At 43.6% G+C, this 18125-nt stretch overlaps 1 long non-coding RNA gene across 1 annotated transcript in view; it reads right to left on the bottom strand.

Annotated features, from left to right (window-relative positions):
* Nucleotides 1-3293: 3293 nt before the first annotated feature.
* The window catches only part of LOC148136374 (uncharacterized), a 28785-nt gene continuing 13953 nt past the window's right edge, over nt 3294-18125 (bottom strand). The window contains exons 3-6 of the long non-coding RNA XR_015754588.1: nt 17417-17498; nt 17173-17265; nt 10488-10654; nt 3294-3325 (exon numbers count right to left, since the gene is read on the bottom strand). This is a non-coding gene — a long non-coding RNA (uncharacterized LOC148136374). The remainder of the gene's footprint in view (nt 3326-10487; nt 10655-17172; nt 17266-17416; nt 17499-18125) is intronic.

Below are 18125 nucleotides of genomic sequence, written 5' to 3'. Positions count from 1 at the left end.
AACAGCCACAGCCATTGATCCATCACTTTACTTGTTCATCTCGACAATAACATATAGAACATAGAACATGGAACAATAAACCGCATAACAGGCCCTTCGGCCCTCAATGTTGTTCCGACTTGTGAACTATTGTCAGCTCGTCCCCCTACACTATCCCAAAATCACTCATGTGCTTATCTAAGGATTTAAATTTCCCTAATGTGGCTGAGCTGACTACATTAGCAGGTCGGGCATTCCATGCCCTTACCACTCTCTGCGTAAAGAACCTGCATCTGACATCTGTCTTAAATCTATCACCCCTAAAAGTGTAATTATGCCCCCTCGTACAAGCTGACATCTTCATCCTAGGAAAAAGACTTTCACTGTCTACTCTATCTAATCCTCTGATCATATCGTATGCCTCTATCAAACCCCCTCTCAGCCTATCCACATAAGACCTTCCCTCCAGACCAGGCAACATCCTGATAAATCTCCTCTGCACCTTTTCCAATGATTCCACATCCTTCCTGTAATATGGGGACCAGAACTGTACACAGTATTCCAAATGTGGTTGCACCAGCGTTTTGTATAGTTGCAACATGACATTGCGGCTCCCAAACTTAATCGCTCGACAAATGAAACCTAACACGCCATATGCCTTTTTAACAGAGAGCAGAAAATCTATCAGGCATCATTCCCACTGATGGAGGGTTCCGTTTAAGGATTTATTGGAATCTCCCCACTGCCAGCAGAGAAGGGAATTCAGCCAAGTCCAAATATTCCAGGAAGAAACCCTATTGCCATCAGCATCTGTGAGGCAGAATAACAATTAAGACCACTTCAATTTTCCTTTTGCCATGAAATTAACTATTATCTGGACAAAAGTCTTCCAAACTAATATTCTGCAGAGTTTGTATTTTTTCTTCTGTTTACTTTCTGACGTATGTGTGTGTTTCAGATTTATAGGAAAATAAAGAATGATACACATATCGTCAATGTCCAAACTATATGCCATTTATCTCTCCATCGTTTGTTGAGTAACTTTGCTTTTGTTTTAGATTAATTATTTTTACAAATTTAAGAAACATGTCTGACATGTTCCTAACACTGTACCTAACACAGTCTGAGACTGATATCATTTGCCATATCACACACTTGGTTACACTGATAATTTGTCATGACCTATGGAAGAGTGGGGCTAGAAAAAAGATACAATGACTCTCTAACCTCGGTAGGAACAGGGATAAAGACAAATTCTCTCAGGACCGTTTGAGTTAGAATTCTCTTCCCCACAGGTCTGTGGTACCTGTGTGTTTGCATTTATTCAAAATTGTGTTCGATGGGCAATTTAGCATGGTCAATCCACTGAAAGTCTTTAGACTGTGGGAGGAATCTGGCGCACCTGGAGGAAACACTTGCAGACAGGGGAGAATGTGAAAACTCAATACAAATAGTCTTGAGTATGGAAGCAAAACAGGCCCCTGCTACTGTGAGACAGTCGTGCTAACCAATGATACACCATGCAACTCCCACCCTGCTCCCCCCAATGAATCACTGTGCTAGGGAATACTGGGGAAAATGCAAATCTGTAACATAAACAGAAAACAGTGGCAAAACACTGCAGATGAGCCAGTATCTGGAGAGAGAAACAGAGTTAGAATATTAAGCCTGATATTACCCTATTGGGAAAAACTCATATTCGACTCAATAAGTCAAATATGTTTCTCTCTGCTCAGAACCTGTTAAGGTTTTACAACACTTTCAACTTACTTAGTCTTTTGGACTGTGGATATTCATCTGATCTGAAAGGGAACAGTGTAGCTGCCATTTCTGTTGGCTCTCGAGTATTTGATTATGGCTTCTGAATGAAAAAATTAAAAATATGAGAATGACTATTTTTAACAAATACTTGTGAAGGAAGAGCAAATTATTCCTCGTCAATGAAATGCAACTTGGAAGATAACTTGCAGAGACTGTTTTTCCCATTGTTCCCATTACCACAGCAGAATGTTCTTTAATTCCCATTAATCACAGTTTTGCTCAAGGTCCTTGATTCCACCCTCAGTCAAGTCCTGCTTCGATTGAAAGGGAAGTCACTCTGATCTCACCACAAATTACATGGGCAGATCACTTGAAAGAATAAAGAGCAAAAGACACAAACACTGTTTGTTAGAACAAGGTCCTCACAATATTCAAAAGAAAATTCCTACCTGGCCTTCCGATTCTGACAGAAGGTGTTTGTCCTGTTGGTGATGAGGCTGTTTTGTTAAACATTGTGACAGACGGACAGGAAGAAGCTCCAGTCTGTACCAACAGTGAACAAAACTATCCTGTTCACGGTGCATCAAACAGTGGCAAACATCTTATTGTCTGTTGTTATTGACATTGATCATTACAAGCTCATCATTCACTGATGACCAGTAGTAGCACATAAATCAGCAGATTCCAGCAACTAGTGTGAGAGCAAAAAGGGAAATGGAGGGTCAGGGGAAGTGGTGTGACATACAGTGCAAGAAGTGTAAAGGGGAATGGTCAGTGGAAGGGTATGTAGTATCAGAATGGGCAATGCAAGGAAATTAGAAGGGTAAGGAACGAGTAGGAAGGGAGGATGATGTGTGCCAGAAGGCGCATCAGTAGCAGGAAAAGCATATAGTTGGAAAAGTGAGATTGATGGACAATCAAACATCACTGTTCAGGAAAATTGGGATCTGGTTTCGTCTGAAAATTAAGAAAAGATTTTTCATACTTTTTTATGAACACTTGATTCTTGTTCATATTGTACATTCACTCTGCATTTCTGTATCTCCATCAAATGCAGACATTTTCTTTGTCCGCAATGCATTATTGCAACATGATGTCACTTTTTAAAACAATATTCAGAACGATGGGTCCTTGTTCTTATAGTTTGCTTCCAATCCAACGTAGAAATGAGAATATGAATTGATCTTCTATAGTGTTTTTGATGTAGAAATTAATTTTATCTTTATCCTCATCCCTCCAGCTCTTTCAAACAAACTTAATCAACAAGCCTGTGTCCATCCGCAGATGAAAAGAAAAATCTTCAGCTCTGACTATTGCAGTAAATTTATTACAGAATAAGCTGCAGGCCCACATCAAATTGAACTGTCGCAGTGCACGGTGCCAAAACCTATTCCAAAATTAATGATATACAAGTCTGATGAATAATACATGCAGAGGGGTGGAGTGTATAAGCAGAATTCAGCTCCATGTCCAAAATATTATTTCTGACTTCCTCATAAAAAGATCTCAACTGTATCACGCTGTAAATTCACCAAAATATGAAAAACATGAGACTGGAATTCCCAATTCTTCCTCTGCAACAGATCTGTAGAACAGGTAGAAAATCAAGGTTTATATTTGATATTCATAAATAGAACATAGAACATAGAACATTACAGCGCAGTACAGGCCCTTCGGCCCTCGATGTTGCGCTACCCTGTCATACTAATCTGAAGCCCATCCCATCTACACTATTTCATGTACGTCCATATGCCTGTCCAATGACGGATTAAATGCACTTAAAATGGCGAATCTATCACGGTTACAGGCAAAACATTCCATACCCTTACTACTCTCTGAGTAAAGAAACTACCTCTGACATTTGTCTTATACCTATCTCCCCTTACTTTAAAGTTGTGTCCCCTCATGCTTGCCGTTCCCATCCTTGGACAAAGGCTCTCCCTGTCCACCCTATCTTACCCTCTGATTATCTTGTATGTCTCTATTAAGTCAGCTCTCAACCTTCTTCTCTCGAACGAGAACAGCCTCAAGGCCCTCAGCCTTTTCTCGTAAGACATTCCTTCCATACCAGGCAACATCCTAGTAAATCTCCTCTGCACCCTTTCCAAAGCTTCTACATCCTTCTTATAATGTGGTGACCACAATTGTTCACAATACTCCAAGTATGGGCGTACCAGAGCTTTGTACAGCTGCAGCATATCCTCCTGGTTCCGGAGCTCAATCCCTCTATTAATAAAGGCCAAAACACTGTATGCCTTCTTAACAACCCTGTCAATCTGGGTGGCAATTTTCAGGGATCTGGCTACATGGACATCCAGATCTCCCTGCTCATCTGCACTCCCAAGAATCTTACCATTAGCCCAGTACTTTGCATTCTGATTACTCCGTCCAAAGTGTATCACCTCACACTTGTCCACATTAAACTCCATTTGCCACCTCTCAGCCCAGCTCTGCATCCTAACTCTCTGCAAACTACTACATCCTTCATCACTATCCACAAACCCACCGACCTTAGTGTCGTCCACAAATTTACGAACGCACCTTTCTAAGCCCTCATCCAGGTCATTTATAAAAATGACGAACAGCAGTGGACCCAACACTGACCCTTACGGTACGCCGCTAGTAACTGGACACCAAGATGAACATGTTCCATCAATGACAACCCTCTGTTTTCTTTCAGCAAGCCAATTACTGATCCAAACTGCTATGTCTCCCATAATCCCATTCTTCTGCATTTTGTATAATAGCCTACTGTGGGAACGCTTATCGAACACCTTGCTGAAATCCATTTCCACCATATCAATCAGTTTACTCTCATCTACTTGTTTGGTCGCTTTGTCAAAAAGTCAGTAAGATTCGTTAGCCATGACCTACCCTTCACAAAACCGTACTGACTGTCCCTGAACAGTTTATTCTTTTCTGGATGGTTATAAATCCTATCTCTTATAACTTTTTCCAACACTTTACCAACAACTGAAGTGAGACTCACTGATCTGTAATTACCAGGGTTGTCTCAAATACCCTTTTTGAACAAGGGAACCACATTTGCTATCCTCCAGTCCTCAGGCACTATTCCTGTCGATAATGATGATTTCTAGATCAATGCCACAGGCTCGGCAATCTCTTCCCTTGCTTGCCAGAGGATCCTAGGATAGACCAATCCGGCCCAGCGGACGTGTCTATTTTCACACTCTGCAGTATTTCTAATACCTCTTCCTTGTGAACCTCAATCTCTTCTATTCTAGATGCAAGTATCTCTGTATCTTCCTCGCCAACATTTTCATTTTCTATAGTGAACACTGTCGAAAAATATTTATTTAGTGCTTCCCCTATCTTCTTTGACTCCACACATAACTTCCCACTATTATCCTTGATTGGCCCTAATTTAACTCTCGTCATTCTTTTATTGCTGACATACCTATGGAAAGCTTTAGGGTTAACCCTGATCCTATCCGCCAACAAATTCTCATGTCTCCTCCTGGCTTTTCTGAGCTCTCTTTTTAGGTCTTTCCTGATTTCCTTGTAACCCTCAAGCACCCTGAGTTTTCACATTTTGTTCTAACATAAGCCTTCTTCTTCTTCTTGACCAGGGATTCCACTTCCTTAGAAAACCACAGCTCACGCGTTCTATATCTTGCCCCCTGCCTGACAGGTACATACTTATCTAGGACACACAGGAGCTTTTCCTTGAATGAGGTCCTCATTTTTAATGTGCTCATCCCCAGCAGTTTCCTTCCCCATTCTATGCTTCCTAAATCTTTCCTAATTGCATCGTAATTTCCCTTCCCCCAGCTGTAACTCTTGCTCGGTGGACTACACCTATCCTTTCCATCACTAAAGTAAACCTGACAGAATTGTGATCGCTGACTGCAAAGTGCTCACCTACTTCCAAATCTAACATCTGGCCAGGCTCATTACCCAGTACTAAATCTAAAGTGGCTTCGCCCCCTTGTAGGCCTGTCTACATACTGTGTCAGGAAGCCCTCCTGCACACACTGGACAAAAACTGACCCATCTATAGTTCTCGTAGAGTAGTGATCCCAGTCAATATTTGGATAGTTGAAGTCCCCCATGACAACTACCCTGTCTCTCTCACTCCTATCGAGAATCATCTTTGCTATCCTTTCCTCTACATCTCTGGGACTATTTGGAGGCCTATGGAAAACTCCCAGCATGGTGACTTCTCCTTTCCTGTTTCTCACTTCAGCCCATACTACCTCAGTTAATGAGTCCCCAAACATCCTTTCTACAACTGTAATATTGTCCCTGATCAACAATGCCACACCTCCCCCTCTTTTACCATCTTCTCTGTTCTTACGGAAACATCTGAATCCCGGAACCTGCAACAACCATTCCTGTCCCTGCTCTATCCATGTCTCCGTAATGGCCACAACATCGAAGTCCCAGGTACCAACCCACGCTGCAGTTCACCCACTTTATTTCGGATGCTCCTCGCGTTGAAGTACACACACTTCAAATCAGGTTCTCGCTTGCCAGTGTCAGATACTTGATTTTGGAACTCCCTACTCTCATTCTCTTCTGTACCTGTCCTACAATTTTGGTTCCCATCCCCCTGCTGTATTAATTTAAGTCCACCTTAATAGCTTTAGTGAATTTCCCACTCAGGATATTTGTACCCCTCTGGTTGAGATGAAAACCATCCTGCTTGTAGAGGTCCCACCTACCCCAGAAAGAACTCTAATTATCCAAAAACCCGAAACCCTCCCTCCTGCACTATCCCTGTAGCCACGTGTTCAACTCCTTTCTCTCCCTATTCCTCACCTCACTAGCATGTGGCACGGGCAGCAAACCAAAGAAAACAACTCTGTTTGTCCTAACTCTAAGTTTCCATCCTCGCTCCCTGAATTTCTGCCTCAAGTCCCCATCCTATGTCGTTAATGCCAATGTGGACTACGACTCAGGGCTGCTCTCCCTCTCCCCGAAGGACCCGAAAAACATGATCAGAGTCATCACGAACCCTGGCAACCGGGAGGCAACATACCAACCGTGAGTCTCTCTCGCCCCCACAGAACATCCTATCAGTTCCCCTAACTATCGAGTCCCCAATGAGTACTGCTCTGCTCCTCTTCCTCCTTCCCTTCTGAGCAGCAGGTGCCCCATTGCTTTCCCCTGGTAAGTCATTCTCCCCCCCCCCCACCAAACAGTATCCAAAACGGTATACTTATGTTGAGGGCAATGGCCACATGGGATCCCTGCACTGCCTGCAGGTTCCCTTTCTGTCCCCTAACTGTCACCCATCTGTCTTTTTCTTTTATCTGGGGAGTGACTACCTCTCTGTAAGTCCTGCCAATAACTCCCTCAGGCTCCTGAATGATCGGAAGTTCATCCAACACCAGCTCCAGTTCCCTAACGCGGTTTTCGCGTTGGGTGCACTTCCCACAGTTGTAATCAGCAGGGACACTAGTGGTGACCCTTACTTCCCACATTCTGCAAGAGGAACATTCCACTGCCCTAAACTCCATTGCCACTATTGTAACTCCCAAAGTGACTACTTAAAAAAAGGATTAGGAAATAAACTAGTTACCGAGTAGTGTCTCTGGTAACGCAACCATGCAAATATAAATTGTTCTACTTACCCTTCCCAGAAGTCCCTGGCTCGCCTCTCCCTCGCTGGCCTGCAGGTAACAAGTTTAAATGTACTTACTGGCCATCCCGACCATCACCTTGCACCAACATCACCTTCTCCCGGCTCCCCCCTCTCACTGCTCCGAAATGTTGATGATATTGATGTGGGAGATGGGAGGGTGGGGTGTGGGGGGGGGGGGGGGGGGGAGTGTTGGAGAATGAGAAACAATGTTGTGGATGACACAACGACAGGCTGGGTGGGTCATGGTGAGGAGGAACGTGTTAGGTTACAAGAGGGTACAAACTGATTGTTCAGATGGCCAGATCAATGACCGATAAAAATTAGCACTGAAAGATGTGAGATGCTGCACTTTGGAAGAAGTAACAAGACAAGAGAGAACTCAAACCATGAAGATAAGCTAGTCTTGCTTTTGGAGCAGAGAAGGGTGAGGGGTGAACCTGAAAGAGGTGTATAAGAGCATCAGAGGTCTGGGCAGAGTGAACAGACAGCAGCTGCTCCCCTTAGTCAAAGGGTCTAAAACAAGGGACACATGTTTGAAGCGAAAGAGAAGAGAAGAGAGAGGATTTGGGGAATCCGTTTTGAACCCAGAGAACGATTTGTGTCTAGAATGCATTGCCTGGGAGGGTGGTTCAGGAAGGTAACCTCACAAACTGGAGAAAACACTAGCATCAGCACTGGATGGTGCAGATTCGATTAGCCTTGTCTTTATACATGATTCCATGTGGTGGCAGCCAAGAAAGCTCTGATCCATTCTGAAACACCAACCAACGGTACTTGTTGGTTTGTTCTGGCGAACTGTGCTCAGTAAGTGGCGAGTTTACAAATCAACATCATCCCATGGAATATCAGCACTTACTCAACCTAGGACAGCTCAGCCATCTGTTAATATATCCAGGATAAATCACGTGCTCAGTGCAAGCATCGTCCCTCCAAAGTAATAACATAATTCCAACTGTTTGACACCATTATTTTAAGGACACCAACAACATAGACACATACTTCCCTTCATTACTATAGAGATTTGTATCTGTAAGCTTGCTATTTCTCAGAAAAATAATAAACTCCATCCTATATGTTCGCTTTGACAATGAGTCAGTTTTCCTGTTTGCCTGCGAGCTGTTCACCACAGCATGACAGCTTGTGTGACACTCCATCCACCACCAGTAATGTTTACTCCCAGCTAACTCAGCACATGAGATGTGCTGCTGGCACTCCCTCCCACCAGCCACTTGGACAGACCAACATAAACTGGACTGGAACTCTCAAGGTCAATTAATGCTGGTCGAGCTCCCTTAAAATTCCAAATGAATTGAAACGACAATTGGATTTTCTAGAATTATTGAAAAATGCAGAGTCTGATTTTTATTCATCTGATGAGTTTGACACTGTCTTTATCGTTGTGTTATCTATGTCCATGAAACCATTTTGTACATAAAAGAACAAAAAATGGCCAGGTCACAAATAGAGTCATAGAGATGTACAGCATGGAAACAGACCCTTCGGTCCAACCCGTCCATGTCGGCCAGATATCCCAACCAATCTAGTCCCACCTGCCAGCACTCAGCCCATATCCCTCAAAACCCTTCCTATCATATACACATCCTAATGCTTCTTAAATGATGCAATTGTACCAGCCTCCACCACATCCTCTGGCAGCTCATTCTATACCCGTACCACCCCCTGCGTGAAAAAGTTGCCCCTGACGTCTCTTTTATATCTTTCCCCTCTCACCCTAAACGTATGCCCTCTAGCTCTGGACTCCACGACTGCAGGGAAAAAGACTTTGTCTATTTATCCTATCCATGCCCCTCATAATTTTATAAACCTCTACAAGGTCACCCCTCAGCCTCTGACGCTCCAGGGAAAACAGCCCCAGCCTGTTGAGCCTTTCCCTGTAGCTCAGATCCTCCAACCTTAGCAACATCCTTATAAATCTTTTCTGAACCCTTTCAAGTTTCACAACGTCTTTCCGATAGGAAGGCGACCAGAATTACATGCAATATTCCAACAGTGGCCTAACCAATGTCCTGTACAGCCGCAACATGACCTCGCAACTCCTGTACTCAATACTCTGACCAATAAAGGAAAGCATACCAAATGCCTTCTTCACTATCCTATCGACCTGCGACTCCACTTTCAAGGAGCTATGAACCTGCTCTCCAAGGTTTCTTTGTTCAGCAACACTCCCTAGGACCTTACCATTAAGTGTATAGGAAGACAATGCAGCAGTTAAGCAAAATCGGCCAGGGCATAGTAGGCTATAGGTCTTCAGGTAACTGGCAATAATGTACATTGGTGTTTTCTGGCTGCCGTAGATGTATTGGCCTGAAGGGCTTGTTTATATGCTGTATCACTATCACTTTAATTGTTGTCTCACTATTTCCATAGATTGTGAGCATCAAGTGGTGAGGAATGCAATCTCCAAGGTCACACAGCACACCAACCTGAAGCTATATCATTCTGCCTTCTCTATCAAATGGATCAGAATCCCGTTTCTTTCTTTGTAACATACCTGTTAGTGTTCCTGCACCACAAGAATCCCTGGGGTTTATCACCATATTCTGAATAGAAATTACACATCGGCAACAGAATGCTGGCCTTGCTAATGAAACTCACCTCACAACAAGAACTGAAAAGAATGAGCAAAATTAAAGTTATCCATTCGACCCAATGTGATTTCTAAAGCAGATTCAAGGCAGGCTTTCACTTTGCCCTATGCTCCTGACATTTCTCCAATAACATGAAACTTCCCTGAGTGATTTTGAGTGTTGTTTAAAAGTCACATATGGAAACCTGCGCCCAATAATCTGAAAGGAAATGTCTTTGTGTTCATGAGAATCATCTCATAATTTTTTTCAGTACCTAAAGTCATCAGAAATGCAGAAACTAGCATAAGGGGTAAGTCACCAATACAGCTCAGTCATGCGATAAGATCGTGGATGATCTGATTGTGATATCAATCACACATCCCTCCTATGCCTTTACAAGGTTAGTGCTTCATTGTTAGTCAAGAATCTGCCTGCTTCTGCCTGAGGAATATTGAATGTTTTATTCTCCATTACTATCTGGGAAGAGAGTTCACAAATACACGAAACTTTGAGAGGATTAAAACATGCAACATCTTCTTAAGTGAGATAACCTTCAGTTTCATAGTCCATTCATTCCTGGTAATCTCTCACACAAGCTGAAATATGGTTTCAGAATTCAACATGGAAAGACGACTTGGAATATCCTGGTGTCACCATGATCACATGTTGTTCACCTAAACTCCAGCAGATCCACAGTCAGTCAGTTCAAGATTTCCACCTGAAATAAACGTCCAACACAGGAGTCAGTTGAGTGAATCTTCTCTGGACTGACCTGCGTGTCAGTGTGACCATTATTCTCGCGATGTAATCTCGCCACTACTCTGTAGAAACTCTTCCCTAATTCTAAATGTATTCTATTTCAGAAAATGTCTACATTTATCTTACCTCCCTCAAATCTTTATGCACATATAAAGTTTTTATTTTGTAACCCAGGTGCCCGGTTCTTCTGCGCCTCAAGCCAAATCTGTCCATTGAAATAATACACTGCCTTTCGATACAACCTGCCAACATCGTTGAGCGCACAGAAAATACATCCTACAATGCTCCATACAACAATATTTTCTGTTCAGTTGACGCACCTTAATCTAATTATAAACTCAAGTTTCACAGAGATAGGAAAGCAGGGCTGGAGATATTAAAGAGATAGAAAAGCAAGGCTGGAGATGTTACAGAGACAGGAAAGCATGACCGGAGATGTTACAGAGAGGAAAGCAAGGCTGGAGATGTTACAGAGACAGGAAAGCAAGGCAGGAGATGTAACAGAGAGGAAAGCAAGGCTGGAGACTTTACAGAGAGGGAGGAAAGCAAGGCTGGAGATGTTATAGAGAGAGAGCAAAGCAAGGCTGGAGTTATTACAGATAGTGAGGAAAGCAAGGCTGTAGATGTTACAGATAGAGAGGAAAGCAAGGCTGGAGATGTTATAGATAGAGAGGAAAGCAAGGCTGGAGATGTCAGAGAGAGAGAAAAGCAAGCCTGGAGATGTTACAGAGAGAGAGAAAAGCAAGGCAGGAGATATTACAGAGAGAAAGGAAAGCAAGGCTGGAGATGTTACACAGAGATAGAAAAGCAAGGCTGGAGATGTTACAGAGAGAAAGGAAAGCAAGGCTGGAGATGTCAGAGAGAGAAAGAAAAGCAAGGCTGGAGATGTTACAGAGATAGGAAAGCAAGGCTGGAGATGTTACAGAGAGACAGAAAAGCAAGGCCGGAGATGACACATAGAGAGGAAAACAAGGCTGAAGATATTACAGAGATGGGAAAACAAGGCTGAAGATGTTACAGAGAGAGAGAAAAGCAAGGCTGGAGATGTTTCACAGAGATAGGAAAGCAAGGCTGGAGATATTAAAGAGAGAGAAAAGCAAGGCTAGAGATGTTACAGAGATAGGAAAGCAAGACTGGAAATGTTACACAGAGAGAGGAAAGCAAGGCTGGAGATGTCAGAGAGATATGAAGGCAAGGCTAGAGATGTTACAGAGAGATAGAAAAGCAAGGCTGGAGATGTTACACAGAGATAGGAAAGCAAGGCTGGAGATGTTACAGAGAGAAAGGAAAGCAAGGCTGGAGATATAAAAGAGAGAGAAAAGCAAAGCTGGAGATGTTACAGAGATAGAAAATCAAGGCTGGAGATATTAAAGAGAGAGAAAAGCAAGGCTGGAGATGTTTCACAGAGATAGGAAAGCAAGGCTGGAAATATTAAAGAGAGAGAAAAGCAAGGCTGGAGATGTTACAGAGATAGAAAAGCAAGGCTGGAGATATTAAAGAGAGAGAGAAAAGCAAGGCTGGAGATATTAAAGAGAGAGAAAAGAAAGGATGGAGATGTTACAGAGATAGAAAAGCAAGGCTGAGATGTTACAGAGATAGAAAAGCAAGGCTGGATTTGTGAAAGAGAGAGAAAAGCAAGGCTAGAGGTGTTACAGAGGTAGGAAAGCAAGGCTGGAGATGTTACAAAGAGAGGAAAGCAGGACTGGAGATGTTACAGAGGTAGGAAAGCAAGGCTGGAGATGTTACAGAGAGAGAGGAAAGCAAGGCTGGAGATGTCAGAGAGATATGAAAGCAAGGCTGGAGATGGTACAGAGAGAGAGGAAAGCAAGGCTGGAGATGTCAGAGAGATAGAAAAGCAAGGCTGGAGATGTTACACAGAGATAGGAAAGCAAGGCTGGAGATATTACAGAGAGAGAGAGAAAAGCAAGGCTGGAGATGTTTCACAGAGATAGGAAAGCAAGGCTGTAGATATTAAAGAGAGAGAAAAGCAAGGCTGGAGATGTTACAGAGACAGGAAAGCATGACCGGAGATGTTACAGAGAGGAAAGCAAGGCTGGAGATGTTACAGAGACAGGAAAGCAAGGCAGGAGATGTTACAGAGAGGAAAGCAAGGCTGGAGACTTTACAGAGAGGGAGGAAAGCAAGACTGGAGATGTTATAGAGAGAGAGCAAAGCAAGGCTGGAGTTATTACAGATAGTGAGGAAAGCAAGGCTGTAGATGTTACAGATCGAGAGGAAAGCAAGGCTGGAGATGTTATAGATAGAGAGGAAAGCAAGGCTGGAGATGTCAGAGAGAGAGAAAAGCAAGCCTGGAGATGTTACAGAGAGAGAGAAAAGCAAGGCAGGAGATATTACAGAGAGAAAGGAAAGCAAGGCTGGAGATGTTACACAGAGATAGAAAAGCAAGGCTGGAGATGTTACAGAGAGAAAGGAAAGCAAGGCTGGAGATGTCAGAGAGAGAAAGAAAAGCAAGGCTGGAGATGTTACAGAGATAGGAAAGCAAGGCTGGAGATGTTACAGAGAGACAGAAAAGCAAGGCCGGAGATGACACATAGAGAGGAAAACAAGGCTGAAGATATTACAGAGATGGGAAAACAAGGCTGAAGATGTTACAGAGAGAGAGAAAAGCAAGGCTGGAGATGTTTCACAGAGATAGGAAAGCAAGGCTGGAGATATTAAAGAGAGAGAAAAGCAAGGCTAGAGATGTTACAGAGATAGGAAAGCAAGACTGGAGATGTTACACAGAGAGAGGAAAGCAAGGCTGGAGATGTTACAGAGATAGAAAAGCAAGGCTGGAGATATTAAAGAGAGAGAGAAAAGCAAGACTGGAGATATTAAAGAGAGAGAAAAGAAAGGATGGAGATGTTACAGAGATAGAAAAGCAAGGCTGGAGATGTTACAGAGATAGAAAAGTAAGGCTGGATTTGTGAAAGAGAGAGAAAAGCAAGGCTAGAGGTGTTACAGAGGTAGGAAAGCAAGGCTGGAGATGTTACAAAGAGAGGAAAGCAGGGCTGGAGATGTTACAGAGGTAGGAAAGCAAGGCTGGAGATGTTACAGAGAGAGAGGAAAGCAAGGCTGGAGATGTCAGAGAGATATGAAAGCAAGGCTGGAGATGGTACAGAGAGAGAGGAAAGCAAGGCTGGAGATGTCAGAGAGATATGAAAGCAAGGCTGGAGATGTTGCAGAGAGATAGAAAAGCAAGGCTGGAGATGTTACACAGAGATAGGAAAGCAAGGCTGGAGATATTACAGAGAGAGAGAAAAGCAAGGCTGGAGATGTTTCACAGAGATAGGAAAGCAAGGCTGTAGATATTAAAGAGAGAGAAAAGCAAGGCTGGAGATGTTACAGAGATAGGAAAGCAAGGCTGGAGATATTAAAGAGAGAGAAAAGCAAGGCTGGAGATGTTACAGAGGTAGGAAAGCAGGGCTGGAGATATTAAAGAGAGAGAAAAGCAAGGCTGGAGATGTTACAGAGGTAGGAAAGCAGGGCTGGAGATGTTACAGAGGTAGGAAAGCAAGGCTGGAGATGTTAGAGAGAGAGAGAGGAAAGCAAGGCTGGAGAGGTTATAGAGAGAGAGCAAAGCAAGGCTGGAGTTATTACAGATAGTGAGGAAAGCAAGGCTGTAGATGTTACAGATAGAGAGGAAAGCAAGGCTGGAGATGTTACAGATAGAGAGGAAAGAAAGAGGCTGGAGATGTCAGAGAGAGAGAGAAAAGCAAGGCTGGAGATGTCAGAGAGAGAGAAAAGCAAGGCTGGAGATGTTACAGATAGAGAGGAAAGCAAGGCTGGAGATGTTACAGATAGAGAGGAAAGCCATGCTGGAGATATTACAGAGATAGGAGAGCAAGGCTGGAGATGTTACAGAGAGAGGAAAGCAAGGCTGGAGATGTTACAGAGAGACAGAAAAGCAAGGCTGGAGATGTCAGAGAGAGAAAGGAAAGCAAGGCTGGAGATGTTACAGAGATAGGAGAGCACAGCTGGAGATGTCACAGACAGAGAGGAAAGCAAGGCTGAAGATGTTTCAGAGAGAGAAAAGCAAATATGGAGATGTTGCAGAGATAGAAAAGCAAGGCTGGAGATGTGACAGGGAGAAAGGAAAGCAAGGCAGGAGATGTTACAGAGAGAGATAAGAGCAAGGCTGGAGATGTTACAGAGATAGGAAAGCAAGGCTGGAGATGTTACAGAGATAGGAAAGCAAGGCTGGAGATGTTACAGTGAGACAGAAAAGCATGGCCGGAGATGACACAGAGAGAGGAAAACAAGGCTGAATATATTACAGAGGTGGGAAAACAAGGCTGGAGATATTACAGAGAGAGAGAAAAGCAAGGCTGGAGATGTTTCACAGAGATAGGAAAGCAAGGCTGGAGATATTAAAGAGAGAGAAAAGCAAGGCTGGAGATGTTACGGAGATAGGAAAGCAAGGCTGGAGATATTAAAGAGAGAGAAAAGCAAAGCTGAAGATGTTACACAGAGATAGGAAAACAAGGCTGGAGATGTTACAGAGATAGTGTGGCCTGTGCATGCTAGAATAGGTTAGCGAGATATTTTTAAATTCATTTACAGAATATGGGGAATGATGAAGCAGCTGAAGATTAGAGAGATAGGGACAGGTGTAGGGGCTGGCTGAATTTACAACGATAGATGGGACTCGAGTAAGAGATAAAGATTGTTGTGATACGGAGGGTTACTGAGTTACAAATGAATGTTGCAACTGGAGCAGATGACAGGGAAAGAAACAGAAATACACGGAGATAGTTTAAAAACGGAATTATGCAATGTCTTTATGGAGAAAATATCGTAGAAATCTATGGAATAGACAAGGCACTTGGAGGAACTGAAGCAGTGAGACCTTGGACTGTCAAATCACAAGAGTCATAGAGTGGGTGTCATACAGCATAGAAGAGGCCCTTCGATTGATCGTGACAAAAAATTAAAAGCCCTGCAGACCCTGGAAATCCCTCCTTCCTAACATCTGGGGGCTAGGGCCAAATGTGGGAGAGGCGTCCTACAGACTCCTCAAGCAACAATGTGTCATAACGAAACTTCATTGTGTCAGATCCAACACTGACACGGAAACCTCCTGCTGACTCCCTTCCCTCAGCTGATGGATCAGTGTCCCTCTGATGGAAGCCCTGAGAGAGTGACAAAGCTGGAGAAGGTATACTGGGTGGGCCATTTCAAAACCAACACCCAGTGGGGCTCAGCAGCAGCATTGCCCATCGAGATGGTCGGGTCCAAACGGACATAGCTGCAAGACAGGGACTGCACTGAGTGGGAAGGGAACGAGTGAGAGGGAGAAACAGTCTTGACCTTATCTTCACCAACCTACCGGCTGCAGGCACATTGATCGATGACCGTATTGGGAAAGGTGACTACCACACACAGTGTTTCTATAGACAAAGTCCCGATTTTACATTGTGAATTTTGAGAGTGAGAGTGTGTGAGAGTGTGAGAGAGTGATTGAGTGAGTAAGTAAGTGAGTGAGTGAGTGAGTGACAGAGAGTGAGTGAGTGAGTGAGAGAGTGAGTGAGACAGTGAGAGTCAGAGTGAAAGAGTCAGAGTGAGAGAGTGAGAGAATGTGAGAGTGAGAGTGAGTGAGTGTGATTGTGTTTGTGATTGTGAGAGTGAGTGTGAGAGTGAGAATGACAGTGACAGTGAGTGTGAGAGTGAGTGTGAGAGCGTGTATACACATGAGCACACATGTGAGAGATACTATCAACATGTTCAACGGAACAAACTTCAAAGAGATCTAGAACTCAGCACTGGCGTGTGTGAGGTGATTCTGGTCATTACCAACAGCAGCAGAATTGTACTCCTGCACAATGTTCACTGTAACTACCTGGCATGTGCTCCACAATACCCTGACCATCAGGCCAGGGTATAAACCCTTGTTCAATGAAGAACAGAGGATGGCCGGTCAAGAGCAGCACTAGATACACCTACCAAACAGGACCACTTATTCAACAAATGGCATAAAAAGCCAGTAACAGACAGATCTAACTAACAAATCAGACCTAACTTCTGCAATCCTGTCACATGCAATCAGTGTGAATTGCGTGGTCAATTAAACAACTCACTGGAAGAGTAGGATACACAAATATCACCTTCCTCAACTATGGAAGGGTCTAGCACAACAATGGAAAAGCTAAGGATGAAACATTCACAACAATGTTGAGACCGAAGTATCGATGGGATGATCTATTTTAGTCTTCTCCAGATGGGAGTCTTCAGCTAATTTGATTCACTGTGTGTGGTAAATCCAAACGGCTGGAGGGATGGGATAATGCAAAGGATATGGGCTCTGATAACATTCCATTCAAATTGTTCCAGCAGGGATATTGCACTGGGACCTACCTGACAATGTGGAAAACTATCCGCGCGGATCCTGTACTCACACAGACAAAACATCAGACAATCAATGACTGCCCCATTGCTCTAATCCCTATCATTAATAAAGTGATGGAAGATGTCACTCACAGTGGGATCAAGCAGCACTTCCTCAGCACCAACCTGCTCACTGAAGCTCAGTTTGGGCTCTCATACCTTGTGCTCATTGAAGCCTTGGTTTAACTATGTACAACAAGAAAACACACTGCTGAATTCTAGAGATGAGGCGACAAGGACTGCACTTAACATCATGATAACCGCATTTGATGTCGTATCCAGGATTGACGGCAAAACTGGAGCAAATCGGAATTGTCTGCACTGGCTGAAGTGATACCTGGTACAAAGGAAGGTGGCTGGGGTCGGTGGGAGCAGCCATCTCAGCTCCAGTTCTCCAGGGGAGGGGTTTCTGGGTAAGCCTGTAGATCAGAAATGGAAGAGTAAGCCACCATACTCCTACAGAATAACAGGGATGCTCTCTTGTTAGACAGAGACGACTGGTGGCAATTGAACTGGACAGTCATCATGCCTCAAGTAAGGGAGAGATTGAGTAGGACAGTCCATTAGTCACCCCAGTCAGTGCAGGAATTGAACCCATATTGTTGGCATTAATAACTAACCGTCCAACCGATTGAGCTAACCAAGTCCCCACTCAGCTTCTTGGGATAAATATTGTAACATTAATCCGTTCAGATATGTTGTCAGAAACCTCTGGAGCAGGTCGAACTCGAAGCCAGCTTCCTCGCTCAGAGAGAGGGGCAGCATCTGTGAGCTCTCAGACTGCTCTCTGCCCTAAGCCTCATCATAAATGACCATCTCTAAGCTCTAAAATCACAAGTGGAGATGCTTGTTAATGATTGGACAATGTTCAACACTATTTGTGATTTACTCAGATACTGAAGCAATCCTTATCCAAATGCAACAAGGACCTGGAAATATGCGGGTTTGTGCTTAATAGTGACAAGTACCATTTCCATTACACATGTGCCAGACAACGATTACCTCTAACAATAGAAAATTGCACCATATTCTCTAACGTTCAATGC

This window comes from Chiloscyllium plagiosum, unplaced genomic scaffold (assembly GCF_037043375.1).
Source record: "Chiloscyllium plagiosum isolate Xiang-an unplaced genomic scaffold, Cpla_swu_hap1 HiC_scaffold_46, whole genome shotgun sequence".
Classification (NCBI taxonomy): domain Eukaryota; kingdom Metazoa; phylum Chordata; class Chondrichthyes; order Orectolobiformes; family Hemiscylliidae; genus Chiloscyllium; species Chiloscyllium plagiosum.
This window is presented reverse-complemented; position numbering and strand designations above follow the sequence as displayed.